The sequence below is a fragment of the Lissotriton helveticus genome, chromosome 4_1 (genome assembly GCF_964261635.1).
Source record: "Lissotriton helveticus chromosome 4_1, aLisHel1.1, whole genome shotgun sequence".
NCBI classification, from domain to species: domain Eukaryota; kingdom Metazoa; phylum Chordata; class Amphibia; order Caudata; family Salamandridae; genus Lissotriton; species Lissotriton helveticus.
In genome coordinates, this window is record NC_136063.1 from 168,588,844 (window position 1) to 168,605,737 (window position 16,894).

The 16,894-nt window shown below is 51.8% G+C and overlaps 1 protein-coding gene across 3 annotated transcripts in view; it reads left to right on the forward strand.

Moving 5' to 3' along the window:
* Positions 1-16,894, forward strand: part of TOP1MT (DNA topoisomerase I mitochondrial) — a 1,348,974-nt gene that overhangs the window by 395,475 nt on the left and 936,605 nt on the right. The gene's annotated exons all lie outside the window — the stretch shown is intronic.

The following is a 16,894-nucleotide window of genomic DNA, read 5'->3' on the forward strand; positions in this document are numbered from 1 at the left end:
CTTTACAGTGTCGAAGATAAACAGAGGTCTTCATCCCGTCTTAGACATGCGTCTTCTCAATTTCTTCTTCAAAACGGAGAAGTTCAGGATTCTCCCACTCGCTCAAGTCCTATCTGCCCTGGTCCCTGGAGAATGGAAGGTAGCGTTGGACTTTCAGGACGCATACTTCCACAATCCCATCCTGCCAGCCCATAGGTGTTACCTGCGGTTCGCTGTAGGCCATGAGCACTTCCAGTTAGCTGTGCTTTCTTTTGCCCTTTCCAGCACCCCTCGAGTGTTCACCAAGGTGATAGCGGTTCTCACAGCTCAGCTGCGGAGATTAGGATTGTCAGTCTTCCCCTATCTCGACGACTGGCTGTTGAAGGCGGGCCCGCCCCAGGCTGTCATGTACCACCTATAGACTTATGCTGGGATTCACTATCAACATGCCAAAGCCCACCTGACTCTTTGGCCAATACTCCCGAACAGTGAGTCCTGGACATTCAGGCTGTGATATCAATGTTTCAACCTCTATACTGGATTTGGTAAGACTGACTCTGAGGCTACTGGACCTCATGGCCTTCTGCATCCTGCTTGTGGCACCTACCGCTGACACATGCCGCATCTGCAGAGGGGCCTGATGTTTCCAGTGGGTGCAGCATCAGTATAATATCTCTGACATGGCCCATATCTCGGAGGGATCTGCAAAAGATCTGCAGTGGTGGATAATGAACCACGATTGGGTCAGTGGCAGACCCCTCTTCCTACTCTAACCACATCTGACAGTGGTGATAGATGTCACTGCTGGATGGTGCAGCCATCTGGGAGGGGTGGACAGAGTCCTTTGTTCACCATCGGAATCCGGACTCCACATAAACCTACTGGAGTTCCCGGCGATGGGGCTGTCATTGAAAGCCTTTCTGACCTCCATCAATGAAATTGCTATTGCAGATGCTCATGGACAACACCGCCGCCATCTGGTACTGCAACAAACACCCTGCTGTTCTTTTACCCTCCACCACATCCCTCTCAGGAAGAGGAGCGATTTTAACGACTGGACCTAAAAAGAGCATTGTCATTCCACCTTGACTGCACGAAAGAGTTCCAGGTGGACGACCAACTTCGTGGGGTATGTCAGAACGAAGAAGGGAAAGGCTAACTATCTCCTGATGGATCATGCTCTGTATTAAGATCTGCTATGCTTTGGCCAAAAAGCAACATCCTGAGGGTTTGTGTGCTCATTCCACCAGAGCTAAGTCTGCGACCACTACATTAGTACGCAGTTCCGGTCCTGAATATCTGTAAGGCAGCAGCGTTGGCTTCTCTGAAAGCGTTCATGAAGCATTACTGCCTGGACAGTCAGGTCCGCTTGAGACGGGCGCTTCGCTTATTCGGTCTCGCAGCTCTTTCTAGTGTGAAACAGTTTTGCAGACCCACTTCCGTGTAGGTATTGCTTGGGTATCGAGTCTAAGGAAAGGAATCTGCGGTTAGAACTCTCTATAAAACGAACAAGTTACTTAACTTCGATAATGCCTTATCTGGAAAAAACTCCCATCTAGCTGCAGGTTACTTACTTGGGAGTGATAGAGGCATTGGAGGTAACCACCCCCTGTCTCTCTTGGTGGGCAGAAAGACTACTAAGGCCATTATGGGGAAGCCCGGACAACACTATGTAGGTTTTGCCTTCATAGCGCTTTGAAAAATCTCTTGTATTTAAAAACAAAAAATCTTAAAAGGAGTCTTAGATCTCACCCATTACTTACCTTTACTTACCATTGGCTTGCCCCCACGTCACTTGGGTCCCAAGTGGCGCTGAAATCCCACCTTTTTTCCAAGCCTTCTGTTGGTCAGCGCCTCTTTGAGCAAGACCACTGACTCATTGTCAGTGAAATTGCTCTCCCACCCTCGCAGCTCCACCATTAAGTGAGGTGCCCCTGCCCCTGCACTCTTGAGTGTTAGTGATCGAGGCCCTCCTCCACCCGCAGGTTTCCCTGCGCCTCATCCCTGGTGGTCCAGTGGACCTCTGTCTCCTTTCTCTCACTCTGCTCCTTCACTCGGTTTTCTACTCTTTCTATCTTTCACCTTTCTGCATCTCTGCTCTTTTGTGCCTTATTTCTGCCCATTTTCCCTTTCTCTCCCTCTGCTCCTTCACTCGTTTTCTCTCGTTTTTCTACCCTTTCTATCTTTCACCTTTCTGCACCTCTGCTCTTTTGTGCCTTATTTCTGCCCATTTTCCCTTTCTCTCCCTCTGCTCCTTCACTCGTTTTTCTACCCTTTCTATCTTTCACCCTTCTGCTCTTTTCTGCATCTCTGCTCTTTTGTGCCTTATTTCTGCTTATTTTCCCTTTTTCTTTATCCCTTCTTTCCTCCCTTTACCTTTCCCCGCCGCTGCTGCCCCCACGGCCCCACCCCCCCAGGGCGACCGGCCCAATCCAGCTCCCCTCCCCGCCTCCCAGCTGTCCAGCCCTCCCTGACCCCTACTTAATGGCGGCCACTGCGGGGACAGGCGAGCAAGACCACTGACTCATTGTCAGTGAAATTGCTCTCTCACCCTCGCAGCTCCACCATTAAGTGAGGTGCCCCTGCCCCTGCACTCTTGAGTGTTGGTGATCGAGGCCCTCCTCCACCCGCAGGTTTCCCTGCGCCTCATCCCTGGTGGTCCAGTGGACCTCTGTCTCCTTTCTTTCACTCTGCTCCTTCACTCGGTTTTCTACTCTTTCTATCTTTCACCTTTCTCACCTTTCTGCATCTCTGCTCTTTTGTGCCTTATTTCTGCCCATTTTCCCTTTCTCTCCCTCTGCTCCTTCACTCGTTTTCTCTCGTTTTTCTACCCTTTCTATCTTTCACCTTTCTGCACCTCTGCTCTTTTGTGCCTTATTTCTGCCCATTTTCCCTTTCTCTCCCTCTGCTCCTTCACTCGTTTTTCTACCCTTTCTATCTTTCACCCTTCTGCTCTTTTCTGCATCTCTGCTCTTTTGTGCCTTATTTCTGCTTATTTTCCCTTTTTCTTTATCCCTTCTTTCCTCCCTTTACCTTTCCCCGCCGCTGCTGCCCCCGCGGCCCCTCCCCCCCCCCCCCCCCCCCAGGGCGACCGGCCCAATCCAGCTCCCCTCCCCGCTCCCGCCTCCCAGCTGTCCAGCCATCCCCGACCCCTACTTAATGGCGGCCGCTGTGCGGCCGCGGGCGCGCCGCTGGTGCACCGAAGGCACGTCAAAGGCAAGCACGTCTGCGCCCGTCTGCGACCCGTCCGTGACCAGCACCAGGAACCCTGGACCTCCACCCCGCCAACGCTACGACCCAGCAGCACTCCACGCACTCAACCCAGGCTGCAACAACAACTGCAAGCTAGCATCACCAGCCGACACCCATGGACCCTTCTGCTGTCACCGCTGCCGGCACACCTGCAGCACCGCCAAGAACACGGATCCAGCACAACCCGCCCACAAGAACACAACCGAACCGAAGACCCTGCAATGCATCCTCCTCAACGTCCGATCCCTCCACAAACACCCCACAGAAATCTGGGACCTACTTGACAGCACCACCCCGGACGTAGCATTCTTCACCGAAACCTGGACCAACACCACCTCGGGACCGGACATCGCCATCGCCATCCCCCAAGGATACAAGATCTCCAGGAAGGACCGCCCCACCCACCCAGGAGGAGGAATCGCCATCATCCACAAATCCAGCCTCCGCCTGAGCACACTCCCTGACGAGTCCACAGAACTGATTGGACACCTTCACTTCAAGATACTGGCCAGCCCCACCGCCGCCCTCTGAGGAACCCTCATCTACCGACCCACTGGACCCCGCGGACCCTTCTCCAACTCCATCACGGACATTATCTCCCCGCAGGCCATTGCATCCACCAACTACACCCTGCTGGGAGACCTCAACTTCCACCTCGACAATCAACTGGACCCCAACACCACATGTCTCCTGGACAACCTCCACAACATTGGACTCCGCCAGATCGTGACCGAGCCAACACACTCAGCAGGACACACCCTCGACACCCTCTTCACTACAGGAAACTCCATCACCTTCAGCCACACCACCGAACTCCCATGGACCGACCATCGTTGCGTCCACTTCACCTTCAGAACACCCACCATCCACAGACACCAGCACCTGCTTCCACAAAGAAACTGGACCAAAATCACAGACGACCAGCTCACCTCCTCGCTCAACAACTCCACCCCAACCATCGCGGAAAACGACGACCCCAACACCGCAGCCCGAACCCTGCATAGATGGATCTCGGACAGCACCAACACCATAACCCCCCCTCAAGAAAAACAACAATACCTGTGCCAAGAAAGCCAGATGGTTTACCACCGAACTTCGAGACGCACATGCCGCCGCCTCAAAAAGGCCTGGAGAAACACCAAATCCACAGAAGCCCACAACAACTTCAGAGCCGCCACCAACGCCCACCATCAACTCATCAGAGAAACGAGGAAAAAAGCGATTGAAGACAGAATCTCCACCCACGCACACAACAGCAAGGAACTCTTCAGCATCATCAAGGAGTTCGCCCAACTCACCAGCGAGTCTACCGACATCCCTCCCTCACAAGACCTCTGCGACAAACTCAGCACCTTTTTCCACCACAAAATCAAGAGCATCTACGACAACTTCGACGAAGACAACTAACACACTGAACCCTCACCAACCACCCCCGACACCCGGAAACCAGCGATTGATGACTGGACAGCCATCACCACCGAAGACACACTGAAGACAATGAAGTCAATCCACTCAGGGGCCCCTACGGACCCCTGCCCCCACCACATCTTCAACAGAGCCGCCGACACCATCGCACTCATGCTCCGCCACAACATCAACCGCTCCCTGGCGACTGCCTTGTTCCCCGACGACTGGAAACACGCCGAGGTGAACCCCCTCCTAAAGAAACCCTCAGCGGACCCCACCGACCTCAAAAACTACAGACCCATCTCCCTGCTCCCGTTCCCAGCAAAAGTCATCGAGAAAGCCATCAACAGCCAACTCGCCACATTCATTGAAGAACACAACATCCTCGACTCCTCCCAATCCGGCTTCAGAAAAAACCACAGTACGGAAACCAACCTCCTCGCCGCAACAGACGACATCCGCACCCTACTGGACAAAGGAGAAACAGTAGCTCTCATCCTCCTCGACCTATCAGCGGCGTTCGACACAGTTCCCACCGCACCCTAATACGCAGACTCTATGACGCAGGAATCCAGGACAAGGCCCTCGACTGGATCTGCTCCTTCCTCTCCGGCAGGATGCAGCGGGTCAGACTCCCCCCTTTCCTCTCGGACCCCACACCTACCACCTGCGGAGTCCCCCAGGGCTCCTCCCTCAGCCCGACGCTCTTCAACGTCTACATGGCTCCACTTGCCCCCATCATCAGAACCTACGGACTCAACATCGTGTCATACGCAGACGACACCCAGCTCATCCTCTCCCTATCCAACGAGCCCAACACCGCCAGACGCAACTTTCAAGAAGGCATGGAAGCCGTCGCCAAATGGATGAAAAACAGCTGCCTACAACTAAACACCAACAAAACAGAAGTACTCATCATGGGCCCAAACCCCGACGCCTGGAGCGACCCCTGGTGGCCCACCGCCCTCGGAAACCCGCCAAACCCCACAGACCACGCACGCAACCTGGGAATCATCCTGGACTCCAAGCTCAAAATGGACCGCCAGATCAACTCTGTCTCATCTTCCTGCTTCCACACCCTCCGCCTCCTTTGTAGGACCTTCAAATGGATCCCCCTCGAACACCGAAAGACAGTCACTCACGCCCTGGTCACCAGCAGACTCGACTACGGCAACGCACTCTACGCCGGAATAAACAAAAACCTCATCCGCAAGCTACAGAACATCCAGAACGCCGCCGCAAGACTGGTCCTCAACCTGCCAAAACACTGCCACATCTCCCAGCACCTGCGCACACTCCACTGGCTGCCCGTCGAGGCGAGAATCACCTTTAAGATGCTCACCCACGCACACAAGGCCCTCCACGGCACCGGACCAGCATACCTGAACAGCCGACTAAAATTCCACGCACCCCAAAGGACCCTACGATCAGCCCAGCTCTCCTACGCTGTGGTCCCCCGCACCAGAAAGACCAGATCGGGAGGCCGCTCCTTCTCCTTCCTCGCTGCCAAAGCATGGAATGCCCTTCCGCTCCACCTCAGACAGACAACATCGCTCCCCATCTTCGCAAGAAACCTCAAAACCTGGCTCTTCGACAGACCCCCTCCTTGATGGAATGGACCCTGCACCCCCGCCCCTAGCGCCTTGAGACCCATACGGGTGAGTAGTCGCGCTTTAACAAACCCCTGATTGATTGATTGATTTGCCTCAGTTGCCTTCCTGTCGTCCTGCAGTCGAGCCTGGACCAAGTACTGCTTCCAGTGGCCAGTATCCTTCCAATGTAGGCTCCTACAGTTTCACCTTTGGTTTCTGGTTGCAGCCAGGCTGGGCACTGACTGCAGACGTTTCTGGGCGCATATATCTCACGTCACTCAGCAAATGCAGCTGGCACATTGCTTACAATGATCTGTGCAGCCATGGGCTGGTGTGATTGTGCTCCTCTCATGCTCGGTTGAGGGACGGTCGGCTGCCTTTTCATTAAAACGTTTAGTGGGGACATTGGTGAGGTCTTAACAGCCTTGCCGAGACCACTGTTAATTAATGCTTAGTGGCACTTCACCCACAGAATTGTGTTTTACAAAGTTTCTTTTGCAGTTTTTTATGTAGCACAATCTCGACCTGAACATGTAGAAGCGCCAATGAAAGATTTCCTAGCTAACGTAACGGAAAGTTTCAATTCTATGAAGGACTCTGAGGCGAGGATTACCCCTTCTATTCTTCACTTTTACACAGCAGCCAATCTTTAACAGACTACATTTCCCATCAAACCGTGCGAAAACTGTAGTCAAACAAATAACAAATGAACATTGTCCACAGTTAACCAATAGGGCTCCTCCATCACACAGATAGTCTGCCCTCACTGGCCCTTCCTTCTCTTTCTGAGTGCGAAATCAGCCGGCCAGCACTCCTCAGGCGTCCTGTTTATTGGAGTCAGACCCTATGGAGGCAAAAGGAACCATCAATTTGTGCAAAAGTACAAAAATCATAAAAGTAGAAGCATGACAAGGCAGACAATCAAACGAACTCTGCAGAGAAATTCAAAGGTCAAGCAATTAAATTCATCACAAATATACACCTGGAGAAGACATCTCCCACAGTGAAAGAACTTCAAGCCCATCCTCCAATACAGGATCCCCAAAAATGTGTTACTAACATACGGGGCGGGAATCTTGAGTCAATCCCTAGGGTGGGATAATCCTCGCCTTCGAGTCCTTTTTTTTTTTTAACAAAAATGCTTTTTATTGTCATTTTCATCACAACTCATCAAGAAACAAAAAACAAACATTGCAGTGCTTGACTGTTATAGGTAGGTGCGACATATCCATGACACATCCTGTACACACCTCCAGTTGGAGTCCACAATATGCAATCAGTAGTATGCAACACCATAGTACATAAGTCCAACAGGAAGCATGTTGATATCACCCGCCTAAGTTCCAAAGATACAATAACATTGCAAGAGGCGCTCCTGCAGGAACACAGTGAATATGAGTCATTTATTACCCCTCAACATCCCTAGTGCTCAACCAGGTTACAAACGGTACCCAGATATCTTTGGGTCAAGATTTGATTGGTTGGAGATCCCAGTATGTGGTGAGCTGTGTGCTGCAGTAGGCAACTTGTGTGACCCAATCCTTAGCCAGCGGTGGTCCTGTTGTACCCCAGTGTAGTGCTATCTGTCGTTTTGCCATCAGACGTAGCATTGGGTGTAATTTACGCGACTTCGGGGCACTGTCTCCAGTACTCCAAGCAAAAATGTTAAGGGAGTGATGGGGATGTCTAAGCCAGTTATGATTTTAATGTGTTGGTGAATTTCCAGCCAGTAATTCGCTATGGGCCTGCAGCTCCAAGCCAGATGTATAAAAGAAGCAAGTGGAGAGCCACATTTCCAACAACACTCATCAGATCTAAGTCCCATTCTATGCAGCTGTGTGGGAGTATGGTAGAGACGATGTAAATACTTAGTGTATGAGCCTAAGGCGATAGTTAGGCGATAGCCGCTCAAGCTATTGACAGCTCAGTCACCATTGTTCGTCAGTAAGGGGCTCATCTAGGTCCTGATCCCAGGCCCTACGAGAGGGGGGAAGTATTATTGGCGATGTTCGTTGCATGTGTCTATATATGCGAGATACAAGTTTTCGTCCTGTTTCTAACGCTAGCAGATTTTCTAGGGCTGGGAGGGTTGGCGGCGGTGCGGGGAATGTCAGGAACCTGCTCCTGCAGGAAGCCCTAAGTTGGTAATATAGTAGCCTATCAAGTGCAGTCGGCTTGGTTGGGAGCACATCTGGTCAAGGGTGGGGAACAAATCATTTGGGAAGAGATCCCCTCCCTTTGCCAATTTAGGGGTAATGGCACGTTCCTCAGCTTTCTTGTCAGTCAAGGGGGGGAAAAATGGGTGTTGAAGAGCGGCATGGATGGGGCGTATAGCATGTCTAGATGTGCCCTTTTATGAATACCGTCCCAAGCCCATCGTAAAGCATGTACCGTGTCTAATTCTCCGCGTTGCCGGTTATAGTGCTGATATAGTGCCGGTCGATACTGGCAGTGGAGCAGCGCGGTCTATTTCTATAGCTACGTGTGGCTGATATGGTGTAGGGTGGGCCCAGAAGTGCAGAAATTGTGCCTGCACACTGTATGCATATAAGGTGAAGTCTGGGGCAGCTAGGCCTCCCTGGACCTGTGGCAGGGTCAGAATTTCCCATGCTTTTCTTGGTTGACCTCCCGCCCATACCAATTCAATGAGTGATATGAGACGTTTAAGGAAGTGCAGTGGAAGTGGGAGCGGTAGGTTAACGAACAGATAAAGTAGTTTAGGCAATGTTATCATTTTGGCAATTGCTATCTTGCCGGCTAATGAAAGGGGAAGGGTTTTTCACCTCTTTACCCTGTCTTCTATCCACGCTACTGCTTTACCATAGTTAGCAGTCCATAGGTCTTGTAAGTCACTAGTTATCCATATTCCCAAATAACGGACCGGCTCCGAAGCCCATTCCACCGGATATTCGGTGTCAAAACGCTGTGTGCCTGACGTGATCGGTAGAATGACCGACTTGGTCCAATTAATATGCACACCAGATAGTCCGCCAAACCGGACCACTTCCCTCGTCATAGGGGATAAATTGTCTTTGGGGTGTATCATATACAAAGTGATATCGTCCGCGTACATGGAGACTGTAAGTGCTCTTGTAGTGAAGCCAATCCCTCTGTGCGCATGGTGTTGGCGCAGTCGTGCGGCTAGGGGCTCCATCGCGATTGCAAATAGCAACGGCGACAGAGGGCACCCCTGCCTTGTGCCACGCGTTATGGCAAACAGTTCCGATATTTGTCTATTTATTTTGAGGCGCGCTGTTGGTTGTGTGTACAAGAGTTGTATGTGTTGTATAAAGAGTGGGCTTAGACCGATCCCTTGTAGCAGGGGGAAGAGGAATCCCCACTCCAACTAATCAAATGCCTTTGAGGCGTCAAGTAGTGCAGCAGCCGCAGATAGGGTCGGCGCTAGGTAGCGCAATAGTCCAACTAAAGTTCTTATGTTGTGTGAGGTTGCCCTGCCTGGTATGAAGCCCGATTGGTCTGATAGGACTATCATCGGGAGCAATGGTTTAAGTCTAGTTGCCACTAATTTAGCAAAGATCTTGGCTTCGAAGTTAATTAGTGAGAGCGGACAATAAGAGTCGCTGCGCTGCGGATCCTTGTCTGGCTTGAGGAGACTAATGATAATCGCCTTTCTCATTGATTTAGGGAGAAATCCGTTCTCTAGTGCCTCCTGATCTACTGCCAAGAGGCGGGGGGCAATCTCTTTTGAATATTCCTTGTAAAACTGCACTGTGAGGCCGTCCGCACCCGGCGCTTTGTCTGCTTTCATGCCTCCGATAATCTGTTGCACATCTTCAACTGTGAATGGAATGTCCATATATTGTCGGTGTACATTATTGAACCATATCAGCGCTATTGAATCCCTAAGTCTGAGTCCGAGTCCGTGGGCGTTGCATGAGTCGTGTATAGCTGTGAATAGAAGTCTTGCATGGTGTTTAAAATGTCTGGGGGCGAGTGTATAAGAACATCAGTTGAGGTCAGGAGTGCGGTGATATGTTGCCCCCCCCTAGGAGGCTTTAGTAGGTTCGCTAATGTCTTCCCGGGCCTATCCCCTTCGCCATATTTCCTCGCAATTGCGTACTTGTGAAGGAATTTTATCTCTGTCAGCCTCCTCCTGGAAGGCAGTCAGTTTACTACGGATATGCCCTAGAGTCTTGGCTGAAGGTGTCTCATAGTATTCCAGTTCGAGAGTGGGTATCTCTGATTTCAGCTTATCGAGGGAACCTCTGATAGCTCTAAGTACTCTGTTCTGTCCCGCTATACAGTGACCACGAATCACCACCTTAAACGCCTCCCATAGAGTTCATACTGAATCTACCGACCCCGTGTTCATGTCAAAATAGTTCTCAATATGTGTACGCAGTTCCTCCTTAAACGCTGGGTCTTGTAGCGCACCACGGGGCAGTCTCCATGTGAAGGGTTGCCTATAAGGTCGAGGTATGGAAAGGTACAGTGTGACCGGAGAGTGATCAGACAGCGTACGGGCATGGTGGGAAACATCCGATATCCAAGAATGAAGATCAGGGAAGGTAAGCCAGAAATCCAGGCGCGACCAAGCATTATGCAGCTGTGTGATCCAGGTGCCCTCTCGAATATTGGGATGCAAACGTCACCAGCTATCTACAAGCCCATAATCATCCATCAGTTGTTTCAAGACAGCAGCTGCTTGTGGGTGATGAGTGTGTGAGGTTCCCACCCTGTCAGTGTCCAGTGACATGACCGTATTGAAGTCCCCCCCCCCCCATATCAGCACGGCGTCTCCCAATGCTTGTATGGAGTGCCAAATGTGTTTGAAGAAGGCGGGGTTATCCACATTCGGCCCATATACATTAGCAATGAGGACCCTCTTGTGAAACAGCATTCCCAAGGCTAGGACATATCGCCCCTCAGTGTCACTTACGACCTGCAGGGTCCTCCAAAGAGTGCCTCTTTTAATTATCGTGGCGACCCCTCGCGAGTAAGTGGAATAACAGGAAGTGAACACCTCACTCGATTTGTTTGTTTTCAGCCTAGCGCAGGTCCTGTCCTGCAAATGCCCCTTTTGGAGGAGGTAAATCGCCGCTGAGTGTCTCGACAGGTGGGAATGGACCAGTCACATTTTCCTGTGGTCATTTAGACCGCGTACATTCCATGTAATACAATTTAAGTTGGACGTGGGAAAGAGAGGTGGTATCTGTTACCCTCTGCAGCCTGTACCGTCCCGTGGCAAATTCCTGGTGATACGCTATGTGTTACCTCCCCATGCAGTGTGAAATCTGCTGGACAAGGCGTGATAGGTCTGGTTCTAGTGACGCACAATGCAAACTCAAAAGCACTTTGCAATAAACAACAAACAATGCAAAACAATCCCAGACTCCCCCCCCCCCCCCCACCCCCACTCCAACCTCCCAATCAGGTTGAGTTCCAAAGCCAGCCTCCCCATAATAGAAACAATTGAAAGATAAACAAACAAGGGAATCATCCCATAGGGGCGTGAGGTTGCCGGCTTACTGACCTGTCGCAAATAGGACAGGGTGGCCGAGCATTTTGAACCACCAACCATGTTCGAGTGTCTACATAGCCTACAGCCTGCAGCACATCACGATACTCTGTGTCGTCCGGGTGTGGCGCACAGTAACATAGTGCTTGCTATAGTTACACAACAGGGTAGATACTTTAGTCATTGTCACTTAGCTGATTTAGAAATTGATCACGTTCCTTTTCTCTGTGTTGTCGTGCTTGTTGTTTTGCAAATTTCATCGCAGCACTGGCTTCTGTGAAAAAGGAGGGTTTGCCATTGACCTGGACGCGAAGTTTGGCTGGGTAGAGCTTGGCATACTTGATTACTGATTTCTGTAGGAGTTTCTTTGCCGGTATAAACTCCCGCCTCGCCGCCTGAACCGCCTGCGTAAAGTCAGGATATATGGAGATGGCATTGTTTTGGTAAGTCGGCTCGCCCCACTCTCTGGCCATACGCAGGACCGTGTCCCTGTCCCTATAGTTAAGCAACCGGGCCAATATGGGTCTCGGAGGGGCACCCCGTGGCGGCTGGGGCCCCAGTGTACGGTGGGCCTGTTCCACGAGGAACATAGCTGAGAGGTCTGTGCCAAATAGTTCTTTAAAAAGACTTTCCACGTATTGTTCCATGTTTGGTAGATTTGTAAATTCCGGCACTCCCGTTAGGTGAACGTTGTTGCGTCTCGAGCAGGCTTCGAGATCCTCATTCCGGGCCTTGATGGCGTCCAGGACTTTATCCATGCGTAAAAGATGGTGGTGTGTCTCCACTTGGCGATCGTTGGCATCCGATACCCGCGTTTCCAGCTCAGTTAATCTCGCCTCATGCTTGTCCACTCACCTCACGTAGTAGTGTTTTTATATCCTCATCTTGATCCTGCTCCAACTGCGTTTCGGGTACCATGGTTTCGTCGTCCTGCCTCGTGGCGTGTTTGTCAAATGACATTATCTCCTTTACCCATTGTGGATCTGCGTTGTGGTAGCACCATCTGTATCAGGCTGAACAGTGCAGTGCGGACGCAGTCTGCAAATGGGTCACAACAGTGGGTATCGCGCTTCGCGCTTAGTGTCAATTTAGTTGCAAGCCTGTAGTGGAATTCTGGTTTGGGGTGTCAGCTAGCCCCAGATCCCGCAGTTCGCAATCAGTTGTCTGCCTGCGCCACTGTGACTTTCCCGGTATCTCACTAGGTTACAGCCCCCGGTGTCCGAGTCACATAGTCCCCTCCAGAGGCTAATACGCGGTCCACGCTAGGTCCTGCCCATGTGGGATGCCTTTTGTATTGTGCAATGTACGCCCCTCCTTATGCCACTACACCTCTGCAGACGGAGACAATGAGAGCTGTCACGGGGAACCTCCCTGTGCCAGGTTGCAAGGCAGCAGGCGCTGGTTAAAAAAATGGAGCACTCAACCTTCCCGCCTGTCTTATACAGGCAAGGAGACTGTGCCCATGTTATGTCCTGAATTTGTAACAGGAATTTTCACAGTTTCCCCTATGTCTCAGAGACGGCCCTGATCGTAGTTCTACGATACATATGTTAAACTGCTCATGGTCATAGAAGTTCCACATGTGTACAGTCCAGGGCACCTGTTACGTTTGGAAATCTACCTATGGCATCAAATTTAGCCTTGACATCATTAACTGTATAAATTGCAGTTGGGAAAAGTTTGTACCAAGGTGCAAGTTAGAGTAGGGCACCCAGTACCTGCTTCAGTGCTTTTGAACATATAGGCTGTGCCCTGGTTTCAACCTGCGGGAGCCCGAAAAGTAAAGGAAAATGAGGCACTGCCATCATTTTTTAGACTCATGCAATGATGTCCAATATGCTGAGTCTGGCGTACATTTCACGTTGTGTCCCCAATTTGCAGCCGGAATTTGCGCACCGTTTCCCTGATGTATCAGAGAGTTGCAGGCGGCCGCCAAAGAGTCTGCAGCGTTCTCCACCAACAGCGGGATCGCGGGCCGAAGATCGGGCCGTCTCCCGCTCCCCACAGCGTAATTCAAGCAGCGCGCCTGGGCCTACCTTCAGCCCCGCACCTCACGGGCTCCACAGGTACCGGCTGGGTCTTCCAGGTGTCGTCAGTCAAACCAGGACCGTCCGCGAACACGTCAATCCCGGCGGGCGGTCCAGTGGCGGTGTTGATACAGCAGCACCCGGCTCTCTCACCGCCCGGTGTCACCGTGAGCGCAGGCCTGGCCTCGCGTCACTCACCTTCAGGCCTCCTGCTGCCATGGGTGATCCGGGCACTTCTAATGCCACTTTGCCCGCCTCGAGACACACCGTTGTGCGCCGCACGATAACGTGGCCAAAAGAACAGGGTTTTTGAAGCAGAATGCGTGGTTATGATGCCGGATTTTGAACGGATAGTGTGCCCGGCCGTCAGAGCCCCTCTAACAAGCGGCCATTTGCTGCACGGCTTGGCCACGCCCCCCGCCTTCGAGTCCTTAATAGAATTTAAACTTTCTGTTACGTTTGCTAGGAAATTTCTCATTCTATGTCAGGACTGGAGGCGAGGATTATGCTAGTCCAAAGCTTGCTCACCACGAGGTGAGCCGTATCCAGCACTGGCTTGAAGTAGAACCTCTTAAAGGTTGAGTCTGAAGACCAATCCGCCGCGTTGAGAATATCCTCCAAACGGGTGCCCAAGCCAAAAGCCTTGAAAGCCATCACCCTTCTGACCGAGTGGGCACCAAACTCCATGAGGCAGACCCAGCTTCCTGCATCCCCCACCTAACTCATCTAGCGATGGTAGTGGAAGAAACCGCCCTAAAAGGCTTTCGGAGGGAGATGAGGAGCTCGGGCTCTCCAGGAGGTTGAAATTCCTCTGTCATTTCTTCGTATGCTTTTAAACAACGAACAACGCAAAGTTTAGGAGAGTCCAGGAACTCCGGATACGAAATCACCCTTGTGTGACATTTCGTTAGTCTAGAAAGGGTGAAGGTCACCCCCGAAGGGGTGAACATTCTGGTGGAGATATCCAATGCCCTCACATCAGAGACCCGTCTGCAGGAAACCAGACAGACCAGCATAGCCAGCTTGGCCGACAACTCTTTCCTGGAAGGAAACCTATTGGGCTGCCAGGACAGGAACAAGTTCAAGACTGGTTAACGTATCATAAGGCCAAGTAACGGGGTTCCGGGTGCAAGAAAGCCGGACACCCTTAAGTAATCTGCAGACCCGGGGATGTTCTCCCACAGGAGAATTGCCCACAGACACGTGACCCGTCGAAATAGCGGAACAAAAGGTGTAAATCGAGCAGTAGGCGTGACCAACTGAAGCCAAATGGGCTAAGAAGTTCAGCATATGAACTACGTCCGCGTCCACTGGATTGCAACCCCGTCGCAGACACCAATGGGACGTTCTGGTCTATGCGGATCTGTATCGTTTATCGGTACTGTCCGCCCATGCCTTAGCCATGAGGTCTTCAGCTATCGCTGAAAGGCCTGGGACTTCCCAATGTCGCTTGTATTCTTCCACTCGACAAGCCGCAATGAGTTCTGAAGAACTAGGGGATGAGGGTTCCCCTTCGGGATTGAGAAGGAGATGAGGGAACAGGGGGGAGTAGGATTGGAGAATCCCAGGAAAGTTCCAGAAGAACTGGAAACCACATCTGAGACCGCCACAGTGGAGAAAGGACTACCAGCTCTGCTCCCTGGCGCCGGACCTGCTCCGTGACACGTGTAAGCATGACGAAGGGGGGAAAGGCATAGTCCGCTTCCAGGCGTCAATTCTGGAGAAAGGCGTCCGTGGACACCACCAGGGGATCTGGCCTCCAACTGAAGTATTGAGGCAACTGGTGGTCGAACCTTGAGGCAAAGAGCTCAATCGACAAGGGACCCCAGAGGTCGTTCAAATAGCGAAACACCCAGAGTCCAGTTTCCAGAGGCTTGAATCCCTGAAGTGCCGGGACTGAAAGTCCGCCACAATGTTCTCCCGACCCGGAAGGAACTCCGCTGTCACCGAGACGTGGTGTTCCAGGCAATATTGCCAAAACCCGGCGGCCAAATCGGAGGGAGCTTTGGATCTGGTGCCCCCCAGATGGTTGATATAGTGGACCGCCGAAACTTTGTCCATTTTGAGCAGGACAGAAGACTGAATGCGATCCTTGGTCCAACAACGCACTGTGAAGGAGACTGCAAGGAGTTCCAGGCAGTTGATGCGCAGACTGCGTTCTTCAGGAGACCACAATCCTCCTGTAGAGAGCTCGTCGCACCTGGCACCCCAGCCCTGATTGCTGGTGTCTGATTCGATAACTAAGTCTTGAGTGGACCCGAAGATGGCACATCCGTTCCAAGCTTCCATGTGTTGTAACCACCAATGAATCTCGACCCTTGCATCCTCGGACAAGGCTACTTTGTGAGAGTAGAGGAGCACTCTGCGAAGGTGAGACGATTTGTGCGCTGAAGGGCGCGTGATGCAAGGGACCAGGGAAGATCGCCTGTATGGAGGCTGAGAGTAGATAGGCATCCTTCAAATCCAGGCGTACCATCCAATTGTTCGGACGCAGCATGTCTTGCAGGAGGTAGATGACCTCAATCTTGAAGTGGTGGTATCCCAGCCACTCGAAGCTGCTCAGGTTTATCACCGGGCACTTGCCCCATCTGTTTTGCCTACAAGAAAAATAGCGGGGACTATCGCTCCTATGGACAGGAGGGAGGCAACCTCCTCGTCAACCAGGAAAGAGTCGTGGATGGAAAACTGCAAGGGACATGGTCTGGCGTGCTGGGAAGGGGTTCCCTGAAACTCAATATGAAAACCCTGAATGGTCTGCAGAACCCACAGGTCCCCCGTGACAGAAGTCCAGGCCTGGAAAAAAATTCCACAGCCACCCCCCTAGTTTTAGATGGGAAGAAGGGAGTAGACGCACCGTTGGAAGAGGAAGCAGCATCGCGGAAACCTCGTCCCTTGCCTCTCTTGTCTCTCGTTGGGTAAAAGTTGCTGAAGCGGCTTTGATCCTGGTACTGGCCTTTAGCGGAGCTTTGCCCACATGGCTGGTTGTTAGTACCTTGGTCGGACGAGTGCCCCCTGCCTTGACTGCCCCCCCAGAAAACCTTATGGAAGTTTTTTTAAAAGTCGACTGGTGAAAGTGTTGACAAACTTCCCCAGCTCCTTGACAAAAGGATCCCCGAACAAACCCCTTGGGCCACCGCACCAGCTTCTGTATCCGCGAG